Source organism: Nyctereutes procyonoides, unplaced genomic scaffold, assembly GCF_905146905.1.
Source record: "Nyctereutes procyonoides isolate TBG_1078 unplaced genomic scaffold, NYPRO_anot_genome, whole genome shotgun sequence".
Classification (NCBI taxonomy): domain Eukaryota; kingdom Metazoa; phylum Chordata; class Mammalia; order Carnivora; family Canidae; genus Nyctereutes; species Nyctereutes procyonoides.
In genome coordinates, this window is record NW_026575051.1 from 3,957,694 (window position 1) to 3,973,746 (window position 16,053).

The window sequence follows — 16,053 nt, forward strand, 5'->3', positions numbered from 1 at the left end:
GAAATGGAATAGGACCATAGGTTGAGACCGGTAAGGTCCAGAGTCCCAGAGGTCAGGGAGTTCAATCAGCAAACATAACATGATTAAGCAGGGCCTCACATTGACCCTGGGGGAAGGCTGTCTGAACTTTGGTCTTGTGTGGAGATGAGAGGAGTTCTGAACCCACTCATGCTGATTTCAGCCATAAGGAAGTCCAGGGCTTGCAAATAACCACTAGAAATACTCAGAGAACTTCTTGTAAGAATGACTAAAATTGCATGTTTGAGTTAAGACTTCGGTAAACGTTGCTATTTATTTCAAGTGGATTCATATTTTTTTCTTTTTTTTTAATTTTTATTTATTTTATGATAGTCACACACACACACACACACAGAGAGAAAGAGGCAGAGACATAGGCAGAGGGAGAAGCAGGCTCCATGCACCGGGAGCCCGACGTGGGATTCGATCCGGGGTCTCCAGAATCGCGCCCTGGGCCAAAGGCAGGCGCCAAACTGCTGCGCCACCCAGGGATCCCTGGATTCATATTTTGATCTGGAGTCTGGAGTTTTTACTTTACTGTATTCTCAAATCTGGGACATCTACTAATCCAAGAGAGGATTAATTTGGCTATACCACTGAATTACATTGTTTATGAAATGTGAAAATTTCTCAACTCTGGAAGATTGGTGGAAGGTGAAACCACAGTCTGTGTTGGTGGGCCAAATTCTGGTTTGGTTATGTATAGGAAATGGAGTAAGGTCTATGTAAGCTGCAGGTCTCAAATTCTGGTCCCAGGTGCCCATTTCCAGACTGAAAGGGACATTTCTATCTGGGAGAAAAAACGTGGTCATGCCTGACTCTTTGGAGTCCATCCTACTCAGGCTCATGAATCCCAGTGTTCTGTTTTTCAGGTCACCAGGAGGCCCAGAGTGTCCCTAGTTGGGTCTCTCTGGAGGACTACCTACTGTGGCACTGAGTGTGGGGAAAGTTGTGAACTCTGGACAGATGTTACATCTGATGTCTCCTGAATATCACTCTTTCCTTTCCCTCTAAATTCCAGAGTAGAGAATAGGCTCCTTAGCCAGCTTTGTTGGAAGTTTGTCAACACCTATTGTTTGTTCAGAATAATCAGAGGGGCCATCTCAGCAACCCCAGGGAGTTCAGGGGTGCCTGCACTGCTACTATGTATCTGCATTAAGATATATTTTGCAAAAACGACACCCTGTGACCCATTGCTCTTCTATTACATCCTGCCATGTGGGCCCTGCTCTAAGGCCTTGATCTTTCTTTTTGAAGAGACTAATGTCCATTACATTGTGGTCATAGAGCAAGGTACAAATGGGCAGCACATGGAAAGGATTGGCATGAATAATTCCACCACAAACCAGGGAATTGATATAACTAAGACTATAAAAGACACGAGAAGTTGTGGAATCCTAATAACATGCAATTAGGTTCATTATGTGTGAGGCCCTGTGCTACACATGTCATGTATATTAGTTGCTTCATTTAATACAACAACCCTATGTAGTCTTATTGTCTCCATTCAATGAATGAGAAAACCTAGAAAGAGTTTAAATAAATTGCTCGAGTTTACATAGCTATTATGGCAGAGCCAAAGCTGGGTGTTCACACAACTTTTTATTTTCCTTTGGACCACAAAGAAAGACTACTTTTTCCAGATCTCCATGCATTTAGATGGGAACATGTGATTGAATACTGGTGAATTAGATGTAGATGCGATATACCCCATTTCTCGGTTTAAAACATTCCACCGGCACTTCTGCTATCTCTTCCTTATTCACACAGCTGGAAGCCCAGGACCACCTTGCTTCCCTCTCCCTCCCAAGGACAGAGCCCAGATACCCTAAATAACTACCTGGTGGAGAACGTCTCAAGGGAGCTGACTGGCTTACGTTACACCGTAATGGGAACAATAAATAAACCTTAGCTTGGTTGTGCTAAGCAGTTGACATTTCAGGGTTGATTTGTCATTATTGTGTAACCTACCTACCTTGAGTAGTAGCCAAGATTTGAGCGCAGGTCTGTCTGACTTCAAACCACTCTTAACCAATTCCTTAAATGAGCACAGAAGGATCAAGAAAGACTCTAATCGCTGACTCTGCCACTAACCTCACAAAGGATCCTGGGTAAGTCACTTAAGTGACTCGGTTTTTCATTTGTCCATTGGGAATAAAAATGTCTGCCCTTCTAATCCTTCAAACTCGTTGCAAAGAGGATATAAGACCATTCTTATGAAATAACTTAAAAAACGAGCACTGTACAAGCGCAAGGAAGTGTTATTATCTGGCCCATTTTCCCACCTCTGATTAGGAAACTATTCCGCTGACCTTAGAATTGGCATGAAACTTTAGTTTTGTAGCCCTGCCTCTATTTTCTCTAATAGTTGTTCTTCTGGTACCTTTAAATTTTAGCATAATCAAACTTACAGAAGGGTTGCAAAAATAGTCCAAGGAGCTCCTGTATAACCCTTTACTCAGATTTCCCAATTGTTTACATCTTGCCCCATTTCTGATTTATTCAAAAGTAAATTGGAGACATTATGTGCTTTACCACTACTGAGGGAACACGACCTTGCCAACACCTTGATTTCAGCCCAGTGAAACGGACTTCAGGTTTCTGGTCTTCAGAACTATAAAAGAATAAATGTGTGTTATTTTAATGTACCAAATTCGTAGCAATTTGTGACAGCAGTTATAGGAAACTAATACAGTCCATATTCAAAAAATTTGTCCAGGGATCCCTGGGTGGCTCGCGGTTTGGCGCCTGTCTTTGGCCCAGGGCATGATCCTGGAGTCCTGGGATCGAGTCCCACATCGGGCTCCCTGCATGGAGCCTGCTTCTGCCTCTGCCTGTGTCTCTGCTTCTCTCTCTCTCTCTGTATCTCTCATGAATAAATAAATAAAATCTTTAAAAAGTATATTTGTCCAGATAGAACCCATTACACTTGCTTTGGTTCTCTATCCAATCTCCAGTTCAGAACCATACTTTGCATTTATTTGGTGTGTTTAGTTTTCTTCTAAAATGAAACAATTCCTCAGCCTTACTTTGCCTTCCTTGACCTTGACACTTATTTTATTTATTTATTTATTTATTTATTTATTTATTTATTTATTTATTTATAGATTTTATTTATTTATTCATGAGAGACACAGAGAGAGAGGGAGAGAGGCAGAGACACAGGCAGAGACACAGGCAGAGGGAGAAGCAGAGGGAGAAGCAGGCTCCATGCAGGGAACCTGATGCAGGACTTGATCTTGGCACTCCAGGATCATGCCCTGGGCCGAAGGCAGGCGCTAAACCTGCTGAGCCACTCAGGGATCCCCGACCTTGACATTTTTTAAAAGTGCAGCTTTTTATTTGTAGAATGTCACTCATTTTTTGTTTAGCTGATGTTCCCTCAACCTTAAATTCAGATTATGCATTTTGACAGGAATGTAATATGATATCAGGAAGTATATGAAGTTGCTCTGTCTCAAGATCAATAATGTTTATTTTGATCAAGTGGTTAACCTAGACACTGCTAGATCCCTCCACTCTAAACTTACTAGTTTCCCCCTTTATAGCTAAAAGTAATTTGTGAGGAGATACTTTGAGAATTTTCCTCATTACACTTTAACTCTCAAGTTTCCATATCCATGATGATTTTCTTTTTTTTTTTAAAGATTTTATTTATTTATTCACAAGAGACACACAGAGAGAGGCAGAGACACAGGCAGAGAGAGAAGCAGGCTCCCTGCAGGGAGCCCGATGTGGGACTCGATCCTGGGACTCCAGGATCACGCCCTGGGCCAAAGGCAGGCGCCAAACTGCTGAGCCACTCAGGGATTCCCCCATGATGATTTTCTATCCCCATCATTTCCTTCTGTATTAGCAGATATGATTCTACTGTAAGGAAGATCTCCTTCTTCTTCATTATCTATCTATCTATCTATCTATCTATCTATCTATCTATCTATTTCAGGGGCACCTGGCTGGCACAGCAGTAGAGCACACCACTCTTAATCTCAGGGTGGTGAGTTCAAGCCCCATGTTGGGCATAGAGCCTACTTTAAAAATAAGTAAATATTTATTTATTTCAGAATAGACTCATGGATTCTTAGTTAATGCAATGGGCTATAATCTACTGACATCATTATTTATTTTTGATGCTCAGATCATCCCAGATTTGGCTGGTGGGAGCCCCCTTAGGCTGGTTCCTGTGTTCTTTTTTTTTTTAAGATTTGTTTATTTAATAGATATAGAGAGAGACGGTGAGCAGGAGGCAGGGCAGGAAGAGAGGGAGAGAGAGAGAGAGAGAGAGAGAATCTCAAGCAGACTCCCTGCTGGGTACAGACCCTGACATGGGGCTCAACTCCAGGACCCTTAGATCATGACCCGAACTGAAATCAGGAGTTGGCTGCTTAATTGACTGAGCCACCTGTGTGCCCCTCCTGTGTTCTTTTGATATATCCCCAGAATTTATTGAGTACTTTCCTATTTTCCAGCACAAGAAGGTATTTCAGGTTCATCTTATTCTTTCTTTGCAGAAGTCTGTTCTCCAAGAAACCCTGGTTTCCTTCCTTAGAAAATGGTATTTAGAAACCAAAATCTGGAGGGGTACCTGAGTGGCTCAGTCAGTTGAGCGTCTGTCTTCAGCTCAGGTCATGATATCGGGGTCCTGGGATCGAGCCCTGCATCAGGCTTCTCACTCAGCAGGGAGTTTGCTTCTCCCTCTGCCCCTCACCCTGCTCATGCTCTCTCTCTCTCTCTCTCTCTCTCTCTCTCTCAAATAAATAAATAAATAAATAAATAAATAAATAAATAAATAAATATCTTAAACCAAAAAGAAACCAAGAGCTAGCTCATTGCAGCTGGTATGTCGTTGCTTCTCTAGGCTCTCTCAGTGGACAAAACCAGAAAATTTGTATAAAACCATAAGTTCATACTGATACCTCCAATTCTAATCCAACATCACATGGTATATTCCCTCTTTTTGCAACTCCCTTTATCCAACTGTGAGAAAACTGGCTCCCATTGCCCTCAGTATATTTTCTTATTTACTCAAGCCTAATATACCAAGTATAGGTCAATATTTATTTATAGATTTGGCAGGGGGAATGGACAGTGAGATGCAGACATTTTAAGAACATAATTTGATGAGTTTTGACAAATGCCTACATTTATGAGGCCCACATCCCTACCAAGACATAGAATAGTTTCATCATCTTCCTTGCCTCAGCAATTTGACACCCCCAGACACAACCAATTTTTAAATTTTATTCCACCATAAATTAGATTTTCCTGTTCTAGATCTTCATATAATTGAAAATAAACTGTGTGCACTCTTTTGTATCTAGTTTCTTTGGTTCAGCATAATGATTTTATCTGTGAAGTTCATTCACATTGTTATGTATATTGGTAGTTCCCTTTAGTGGTTGACTAATTTTCTATTGTATGAATTTGTTTAACCATTGTACTAGGATGCACACGGGGTTGTTTCCAGCTTGAGGTTATTATGAAAAAAATTCTTTGAACATTTTTGTACAAGTTTTTGAAAGGACATATGTTTCATTTCCCTTGGGTAATTGCTTAAGAATGAAATTCTTGAGTCATAGGGTAGGTGTGTATTTAATTTTATAAGAAACCCAAACATTTCCCCAAAGCAGTTGTACCATTTTTCACTACTGCCAGCAACAAATGAGTATGCTAGTTGCTCCACCCTTGCCAACATTTGGTATATCCAGTCTTTTTAATTTTAACCATTATAGTGAATTTAGGGAGGTATCTCACTGTGATTTTAATTGACATTTCTCTAATGCATGACATTTTTTAGCTATTTTTTAAAAGACTTATTTATTTATTCATGATAGACACACACAGAGAGAGAGAGAGGCAGAGACACAGGAGGAGGGAGAAGCAGGCTCCATGCCGGGAGCCTGACGCAAGACTCGATCCCAGGACTCCAGGATCGTGCCCTGGGCCAAAGGCAGGCGCTAAACCACTGAGCCACCCAGGGATCCCTTTTAAGCAATTTGTTATGGGCTTATTGGCCTTTTGTACATTTTCTTTCGAGTGTTCAGGTCTTTTGCTCATTAAATATTTTGGAGTCCTTTTCTTATAGATTTTTAAAAATAAATTTCAGGGTGCCTGAGTGGCTTAGTCAGTTAAGTGTCCAACTCTTGGTTTCAGCTTAGGTCATGATCTCAGGGTCCTGAGACTGAGCCCTGAGTTGGGCTCCTCTGCTCCTGTCCCTGCTCTCTCTCTCTCTTCCTCACTCTCTCAAATAAGTAAATAAATAAATAAATAATTTTAAAAAATGTTTTAAAATACACTTCAGGGGCACCTAGATGGCTCAGTCAGTTGGGTCTCTACATTTGGCTTGAGTCACGATCCTAGGGTCCTGGGATTGAGCCCCAAGTCAAGCTCCCTGCTGAGCAGGGAGCCTGCTTCTCCTTCTCCCTCCCCCTGCTGTGCTCTCTCTCTCTCTCTCTCTCTCTCTCTCTCTCTCTCTCTCTCAAACACACACTCTCTCTCTCAAATAGATAAATAAAATCTTTTTAAAAATCAAAATAAAAATACACTTCAGATGCAAGTCATTTGTGAAACAAATGTTTTATGAACATACAGTGTCTCAGTCTATGGGTTTCCTATTAATTTTCTGAACTATGTCTTGTCATCAGCAGAAGTTTTAAATTCTGAAAAAGTCTAATTTATCAAATCTTTAAATAGAGGGGTCCCTGGGTGGCTCAGTGGTTTAGCGTCTGCCTTCGGCTCGGGGTGTGACCTCTGAGTCCCGGGATCGAGTACCACGTCGGGCTCCCTGCATGGAGCCTGCTTCTCCCTCTGCCTGTGTCTCTGCCTCTCTCTGTATGTCTCTCATTAATAAATAAATAAAATCTTTTAAAAAAATCTTTAAATGGTTATTTGCTTAAGAAATGTCGGCCTACCTCCAGGTTGTGAATCCCAAGTACTTTACATGAGTACTGGAATCAAATGAACACATTTTTCTTTTATAAATTCAGGAAGCTAGAAACCAAACAGACTTTGTTGGTGAGCAAATGAAAGATTTTAAAGGACATCCAAGAGAAAAGGAATGACAGCAGGACTAAAAGCCGCTTTTTCAAGTGTCATTGATGGAGCTTAGATGAGAGTCATCAACCAGGCTGAATCACCTGCAGTCTGAGAACACCTAACAAAGCAGCCATACTCCTTCCCACGATCCCAAGGATTTGGGGGGAGGGTGTTGAAGGGTGTCAGTTTAGGAGACTACATGTTAATTTGAGTCACTTCTTTTAATGAAGAGTCTGTCCACTCAAGAAGGCAGTTTGTAGAGCGTGGATTGGAGAGACAGTCCTATAGTGCAGTCAGAATACGTATGATGTGCCCCAATACCACATTGCTTTTCTTTATGCCTTTTATTGTAAAAACAATCATTCTTAATTTTAAAAATTCATGAAGTTTAAACATCAAAATTTTTAAAAAGTATACAGTGAAATACATCCCTCCCACTGTTGCTTCCACAATAGATAACCACTGTTACTAGTTTTCTTGCATCTCTGTTAAGAGATTTTGAATGCATTTACAAGATAATACACATACATGATATTTCCCTTTTTTATGTAAATGATATCTACTGTATACACTGTTCCGTGTCTTGCTTTTTTCAAATCAATAATATGTGTTAGAATGTTTTCCAATCAGTACACAAAAATATTTCTCATTCTTTTCCTCAGCTGCATAGTGTTCCACTGTATGGATGTCCCATAATTTATTTAACAAGGCCCTTTTTAAAAAAATGTTATTTGTTGGGGATCCCTGGGTGGCGCAGCGGTTTAGCGCCTGCCTTTGGCCCAGGGCGCGATCCTGGAGACCCGGGATCGAATCCCACATCGGGCTCCCGGTGCATGGAGCCTGCTTCTCCCTCTGCCTGTGTCTCTGACTCTCTCTCTCTCTCTCTCTCTCTGTGTGTGTGACTATTATAAATAAATAAAAATTAAAAAAATGTTATTTGTTTATTTATTTATTTGAGAGAGAGAGAGAGACATCGAGTGATGTGAACAAATTTTTCTTTTATAAACTCAGGTAGCTAGAAACTAAACAGACTTTGTTGGTGAGCAAATGAAAGATTTTAAAGGACATCCAAGAGATAAGGAATGACAGCAGGACTAAAAGCTGCTTTTTCAAGTGTCATTGATGGAGCTTAGATGAGAGTCATCAAGCAGGAGGAGGAGCAGAGGGAGAGGGAGAGGGAGAAGCAGACTCCTCACTGGGCAGGGAACCCAATGACACAATGACACAGGGGCTGATCCCAGGACCCTGGGATCAGGACCTGAGCTGAAGGCAGACACTTAACCAACTGAGCCACACAGGTGCCCCATAACCAGGCCCTTATTGATGGATATTTAACTTTTCAGATTTTTGATGTTTCTTTCAAGTACTGTTTCAGTAAAAAACCTTGTATATACATCATTTTGCATACCCACAACTATAACTGTAAAGCAAATCCCTAGAAACGAACTTGGTGAGTCAGAGGATATATACATATATTATTTTGGTAGTCATGACCAAATTGCCTTTAATAGGAATTATCTCAATACTGGTAATGTACGATAGCTCCTATTTATCCACATTTATGGCTAATCTAAGTGTTATCAATCCTTTGGATTTTTATCAGTCCAATACATAATAAATAAATCTCAGTGACTTTTAGTTTGACTCATATTAAGTAAGGATGAGTACCTTTTCATGTGCTTAATAGACACTTTATATTTCACTTTCATTAAGATTTATTTTTTAAAAGATTTTATTTATTTAATTGAGAGAGAGAAAGAGAGCATGAACAGGGGGAGGGGCAATAGGCTCCCCATTGACCCAGGACCCTGGTATCATGACCTGAGCTGAAGATAGATGCTTAACTGACTGAGCCACCCAGGTGCCTCAATATTTACTTATTATTATTATTTTTTTTTAAGTAAGCTCTATACCCAGTGTGGGGCTTGAACTCACAACCTCAAGATCAAGAGTCATATGCTCTACTAATTGAGCCAGCCAGGTGCCCCTCATTTGTACTTTTTAATTGAGTTGATGATCATTTTATTATTGTTTTACAGATGCTTTTTATCCCCAGTGTCTTTATTAAAAGCCGTATATTATTTGAAGTTCCAATTGCATACAATAAGATTCAACTTTCCAAGGACTGTTCCTTGTATGTGGGAGGCCTTGCCACACAATGGTGTTTTGAAGTACTTTTTTGAAAAACTCCGGAGCAGTAAGAGAGTTATAGGGAGCAGGTTACACTCAGGCCATGATTTCAAAAGTCTCATATGCACAAGCAGTGTGTTCAACAGAAAGAAGTTAAGCTCTGGAATCTAGTAATTTGGGTTCAAATCCTATCTTTGCCATGTATTAACTATGCAATTTTGTTCAGATTATGTCACCTCTTTGGGTCTTGGTGTCCTCATCAGTAAAAAACCCTCAAAATCAAATCCCATCAGATAACACAATGAAAGCACACTGTCCAGTACTGACACAAACTAGGTGCTTTATAAATATGTTTCCCTTTCTGCGGGGAAAGCCAGTCACTAGAGACAACACACCCTGGGGCAGAATGGCGTGTGCATGTTTGTGTGTGTGAGCGTGTGAGCGTGCACATGTACATGTGCTTGTGCACACCATTCCTAACCATGACCTCAGATCCTATTAAAGTATTAAGCCACGAAAAAGCCACTTATGTTTCTGTTTCCAGCTTTCCAACGTGGCACTTCTAGGATCAGGCTGAAAGCTTTTTGTGTTCATAAAATGGGCTCAGGAAGAAAATACTACACCTAAGAGAGGACATTCCAAGAGTAATAACTCCTTTTCAGTAGAGAGTTACTCAAAACCACCCTGCCAAACCTGTTCTTCTGCCTTGTTGATTAGTGCCTAACCAGGCTTCCACCTGTTGATCCAACAGCGTTAGATTAGAGTTTCAAAAAAAGAACTTGCTCCCCAGATCCTGGGACATTGGCCTTTCCCATTCCCAGTTGTGAACCCTCTGTTTACTGTGAGGGAGACAAGACAATCACGGCAGAACTAATGAATAATCATTCTCTCCCCACTCAGCCAGACAAAAATGGATGAGGTCTGCTGCCATCCTGAAGGTGCCAGATGCTCATACTCACTGAGGTTCTAGTGTTGCCCAGGCTAGGTGGCAAAAGCCTTGCCTCCAGGCACTGGCCTTGGAAGGCAGCATCTAGGTCACCTCTCAATGATTTCACCTGCAGGGTACTTCCTTCCTCCTACCAGCTATGGTCATGAGTCCTCAGCCATAGCTATGTTTATACCCATCTGGGACACCTGGTGTGTGAACTTCTAAAGCTGGTGCCCTTTGTCCTTCTGTTGTTTCCAAATAGAAAGGTCAAGTGTTAGCCTTCTGAGTCTACCTCATGGTAGCAAGGTCTCAGTTCAAAAAGAAAAGTTAGGGGATAAAGTCACAGTTGTATGATCCTCCCCACGGAGGTATCTATCAACAGATCAGCTCTCTCTGAACTGGAAGTACAACTCAGAGTGCAGAGGCACGTCCACCTGGGATTCAGCCTCTCCCCCACATTTTGGGGCCCTGAGGTCTGGGAAGGAAATAAGAATGGTGGATTTTGGGGTGTTTGGGTGGCTGTCAGTTGAGCATCTACCTTGAGTCATGGCCCCAGAGTTCCAGGATCCTGGGATTGAGCTCCACATCAGGCTCTCTGCTCAGTGAGGAGCCTGCTTCTTCCTCTCTTTCTGCCTTTTCCCCTGACTCGTGTTCTCTTTCACTCACTCTGCTCTCTCTCAAATAAGTAATCTTAAAAAAAAAAAAAGGTGAATTCTGAAGAGTGCCTCATAGATAGAAGAGTCAGCAGTCACTGACAGCTGCAAAGTGGGTCTGAAGTCTTTTATTGGAAGGAGACGGAAAATGACTCTGAGTTCTGCAGCTCATCTCTTGTGTGGCCCTGAAGAGGCCTGGAAGGATTCCTAGATGTGTGTGGAATTCAGGAGACCTGGTTTTTAATAACGAGTCTTACTATTGACAGTGCCAACACTATTTATCAATTATTGCAGGGCTAACCTGTGCTAAGTGCTTTGTAATAATTATTTTATTCAGTCCTTACAACCATGACCCCATGACGTAGGCATTATTACTGTCCCCCTTTTACAGATGAGGAAGCTAAGACCGAAAGAGGTTAAGCAATTTTCCCAAGGTCCAAGCAATAGCTTGTGGTACTGGGATTTAAACCCAGGCATTTTGGGTCTAGAAATTGTGCTTATTACTTCTTTTTTTTTTAAGATTTTATTTACTTATTCATGAGAGATACAGAGACACAGACAGAGGGATAAGCAGGCTCCCTGCAGGGAGCCCGACACAGGACTCGATCCCAGAACCCCGGGATCACAACCTCAGCCAAAGGCAGGCACTCAACCATTGAGCCACCCATGGTACTTCTTCTTGATGAAGTTGTCTTATCATTGTCCTGATTATAAAATGCTCTATAGCTCTTTGTTTAAATGCTTACACTAAATGTGTACACTAAACTTAATGGTGGACATAGCATGTTTAATCATTTTCCATTGATGGTGGCCAACACTGACCTGAACACCAACTGGGTAGTCAGCAAACATTTATTGAATAAATATTAAATAACTGAATATTACTTCCTGTGCCTTAGCATGGGAAAAGATGAGGGAGAGAGGAAGGGAAGTAAAATGTTGGTCATTGAAGGCACTAGGGACTCAAGTCCTCTGGTGGTTACAATGGAAATTACCACCTTAAACTGGGTATTTCCTTTGAGCTGGGTTTTGCAAACTGGGTTACATATGAGCAACGGTGGCAAAAGACACAACATTTCTGGCCTGGGAGGCTTTTCTCTTCTTCCTTGAAAACAGTACCCACCACCCATCACCTCTGGATACTCCTGTCTCATTCCCTCAGGTTTTAGTGGGACCGTTATTACAATTCCCCACCCATCCCTATCCAAGGAAGATTCTGGACTCAAGCCTAGCCATTCAGGCCGCTCCCTGGCTTTTGGCACTATGGTGCTAGAAGAATGGAATTTTGGAAATATTTGACGGTATCTTGCCTGGTTGTGTAGAGGAAGCCAGGCTGAAATGTGAGAAGTTGAAGCCAATGTACAAAGAGAAGCAGACAAGCAGAGATGAGATGAGAGATGGAGAGACAAAGAGACAAAGTAACAACATTTTTGAGACCATACCTGGAGATAAATCTACCCTGAGATGTCCCAATTTCTGGGCTTCTGTAGGGAGCTATTTGCTAAAGCTAGTTTAAGTTGGTTTTGTCACATGTAACTAAGATAATTCTTTCTTTTCTTTTATTTATTTATTTTTATTTTTTTTAATTTTTTATTTATTTATGATAGTCACAGAGAGAGAGAGAGAGAGAGAGGCAGAGACATAGGCAGAGGGAGAAGCAGGCTCCATGCACCGGGAGCCCGATGTGGGATTCGATTCCGGGTCTCCAGGATCGCGCCCTGGGCCAAAGGCAGGCGCCAAACCGCTGCGCCACCCAGGGATCCCCTTTCTTTTCTTTTAAAAGATTTTATTTATTTATTTTAGAGAGAGCGCGCTCATACAGGACTCGGGGGGAGGAGCAAAAGGAGACGGAGAAGCAGGCTTTCTGCTGAGCAGGGAGCTTGACACAGGGCTCAATCTCGGGACTCTGAGATCATGACCTAGTAAAGGCAGATGCCTAACGAACTGAGCCATGCAGGCACCCTATTCTCTCTCTCTCTCTCTCTCTCTCTTTTTTTTTAAAGATTTTATTTATTTATTCATGAGAGAGACAGAGTGCGAGAGGCAGAGACACAGGCAGAGGGAGAAGCAGGCTCCATGCAGGGAGCCCGATGTGGGACTCGATCCCGGGTCTCCAGGATTACGCCCTGGGCCGAAGGCAGGTGCCAAACCGCTGAGCCACCCAGGGATCCCCTTCTTCTTCTTTCTTCTTCTTCTTCTTCTTCTTCTTCTTCTTCTTCTTCTTCTTCTTCTTCTTCTTCTTCTTCTTCTTCCTTCTTCTTCTTCTTCTTCTTCTTCTTCTTCTTCTTCTTCTTCTTCTTCTTCTTCTTTTCTTCTTCTTCTAAGATTTTGTCATTTTTAAGTAATCTCTACAGCCAATGTGGGGATCAAACTCACAACCCTGAGATCAAGAGTTGCACACTCCACCAACTAAGCCAGCCAGGTGCCGCAGATTCTTTAAGGCTCTTAAACATATGAAAAAAATGCTCAACTTTATTCATAAGAGAAATTAAAATTATAATACAGTGGCACTTTTGGATTGAAAAGATGAAGAAACACTCTTAAATACAATCACAATAGAGGGAAATTTTGCAATATTTTTCAAAATGATAGATGCAAAGCTCTTTAACCTAGTAATTCCAGTTTTAGAAATCCATCCTACAAATATATATATATATAAGCCAATTAACTGTGTGCTTCAGCATCATTGTCACCATTGTCATAGCAAAAGACAAGAAATAATTTAAGTGTTCATCAATAAAGGACTGGTTAATATATTGAGGTACATCTATACAACAAAATACTGTGCCATATTGGGAAATAGAATCAGGAAACGTATGCTTATATTTGCATATGTGTGGTTTTTCCCTGGAAGGATATGCAAGAAACTGACAAGGGGATGTGTGTCTGGGAACATACTTTTGTCCTTTCCTAATCTTGCATCATGTGTACTTATTACTTATTAAAACATAAACAAAATACATTTTATGTTTAAAATACCTTAAGAAAAACTGAAAAATATAAATGTTATGTATAAAGTAGATTGCAAATATTTTAAGATATCATCTACAAAGTTCCAGGGCATTTCAAGCTCAGGTAGGCACTTGGGATTTTCACCTGAGACCTAGGGCAATGAGGGTAAAAAAATGAACTCTCTAAGTTGCTTGGGACACTCAGGAAAAGTGTGAAAAGCACTGCTTTCTAGATAATAAGGCCCATATGCAAGACTCAGGGGAGATACCATTTGGAACTTGGAAGTAAAGTTACTTTCTGAGTTCTAGAAAACAGACAATTCTTAGTTTTTAAAGCAGAAGGAATTTAATTCAAATAAGTGGTTTATTATAGGTTTTGGCAGAGATAAAAAGTGAAACAGAGAAAAGTGAAACAGTCCAGAGACAAGCAATAGGAAGAAACTACTGCTGCCCTCACACTGGAGGAACAGAAGGAGGACGTTTTGTTACCAGAGTTGGGGCTGAGGATCTGCTGCTAGAAATCAGAGCCAGGTAGGTGGGAGGAGACAGCTTGAGTTTGGGGTGGGGTGGAGGTGGGGATACTCTGCCTTCTTCCTCCATCTCTCCAATTTCCAGGAGTGCCCCTCTTCGGATGTTGCCCAGTAACAGCCTGGAAGCAAAACAGCACAAGAGTGCAAGACACACAGCCTTCATGGCATCACTGCCATACTGAAAAGAGCAAGGGAAAGGTGAAGAATGGATCTGAGGGTAAAGCAGGCCCAAGATCAGCACAGAAGGAAATCGGACCGGGGGTGGGGTGGTGGGTAAAAACATGGTTGACAAATCTACCTCCTTTGAAAAGAATCAACTCACGGTGCCTACACAAAGGTGGGTTTCTAGAACTGCAACATTAAGGCCCAGATAATTTCCCCAAAATGTTCTTTAGAGCAGGTTTCTCCAAACTAGGATCTAACCCTGAGCTATATGCTATGTCTAATTGTTATGTCTCTCAAAAACACGTAAATCCAGAATGACATCTTTTCTTGATTTGGTGAAGGAAAGAGGCCATTTGTCCTATAGAATCTCCCAACTTCTGAATCTGTTTGCTGCCTTTTGCTTTACTTTAGCTTGATCCTCTTGCCTAGCCTATAAACTTGAGTAGATCCAATTGAAACATTTTTTGGTAAGAATAGGTCATACTTGATGATGCCTATTGAATGTTGACATCCTAGCAGGAGACACATAATATGATTGTTCTACCATTAATAATGCTAGGATTTACTATTGTTAGAGTGATGAAGCCTGATAATTTCATTGGGCAGTTAACTTTTAAGACGGGGCTAGTAGTACTTGTGGTACACTTTCCCTTGTTAAAACTAGTTTCCTCATCTGAAATGTGAATAATAGGATTGGGCTTTTTATAAGTATTTTTAAAAATATTTTATTTTTAAGTAATCTCTACACCTAACCAGGGGCTCAAACTCACAACCTGGAGATCAAGAGTGGCATGCCCTATTGACTGCGCCAGCCAAGCACCCTGAAATGTGAATAGGGTTTTTGAATAGATCAAATAAATTAATGCATTCAAAGAACCTAGGACATAATAAACATTCAAGTAAAGCAGCAATTATTATTTTGATTGCAACGCCACCATCGGAGAATATGGAGAAGAATCAGAAGCTCTAACTCACCATTCTAAACAATTACTTGGACGCCTGGGTGGCTCAGCGGTTAAGAGCCTGCCTTCAGCCCAAGGAGTGATCCCGGGGTTCCTGAGATCGAGTGCCACGTCGGGCTCCCTGCACGGAGCCTGCTTCTCTCTCTGCCTGTGTCTCTGCCTCTCACGAATAAATAAAAATCTTAAGGAAAAAAAAATTGCTTCCCTTTTCTGAGACCGGTCGGGTCATTCTGGAGTCTGGCAGGCCACGCCGGGAGATTGGCCTTGCTGTTGCACGGGTTAGGTCTGTGGACGAGATACTTCTCTCATTTTCCCCTTAGGTAAACGTAACTGCCATATGCGGAGGACTTAGGATGTACAGACGTTGCACCAAACACTTTACAAGCATTTTCACATTTAATTCTTAAGCTCCACAAGTGAGAATTATCACCCATACTCTTCAGATGAGACTGAGGCTCCGAAAGATCAAATAACTTGCTCAGGTGGCACGGCCAGGAAGCCGAGATAGGACTACCATCTCCTCGGGTCCACGAGACCCAAGAAGAAGACGCATCGTAAAAACTTTTGCATCGGGCTTATTGCTTTAAGAGACCTATGACTTCCCTGCTGTCACCTTCTCAGCAAGCTTTCTGGGTCTTACAAGTTGAACTCCTCTCTTCCTTGCGTCACTCCCTTCCCCCA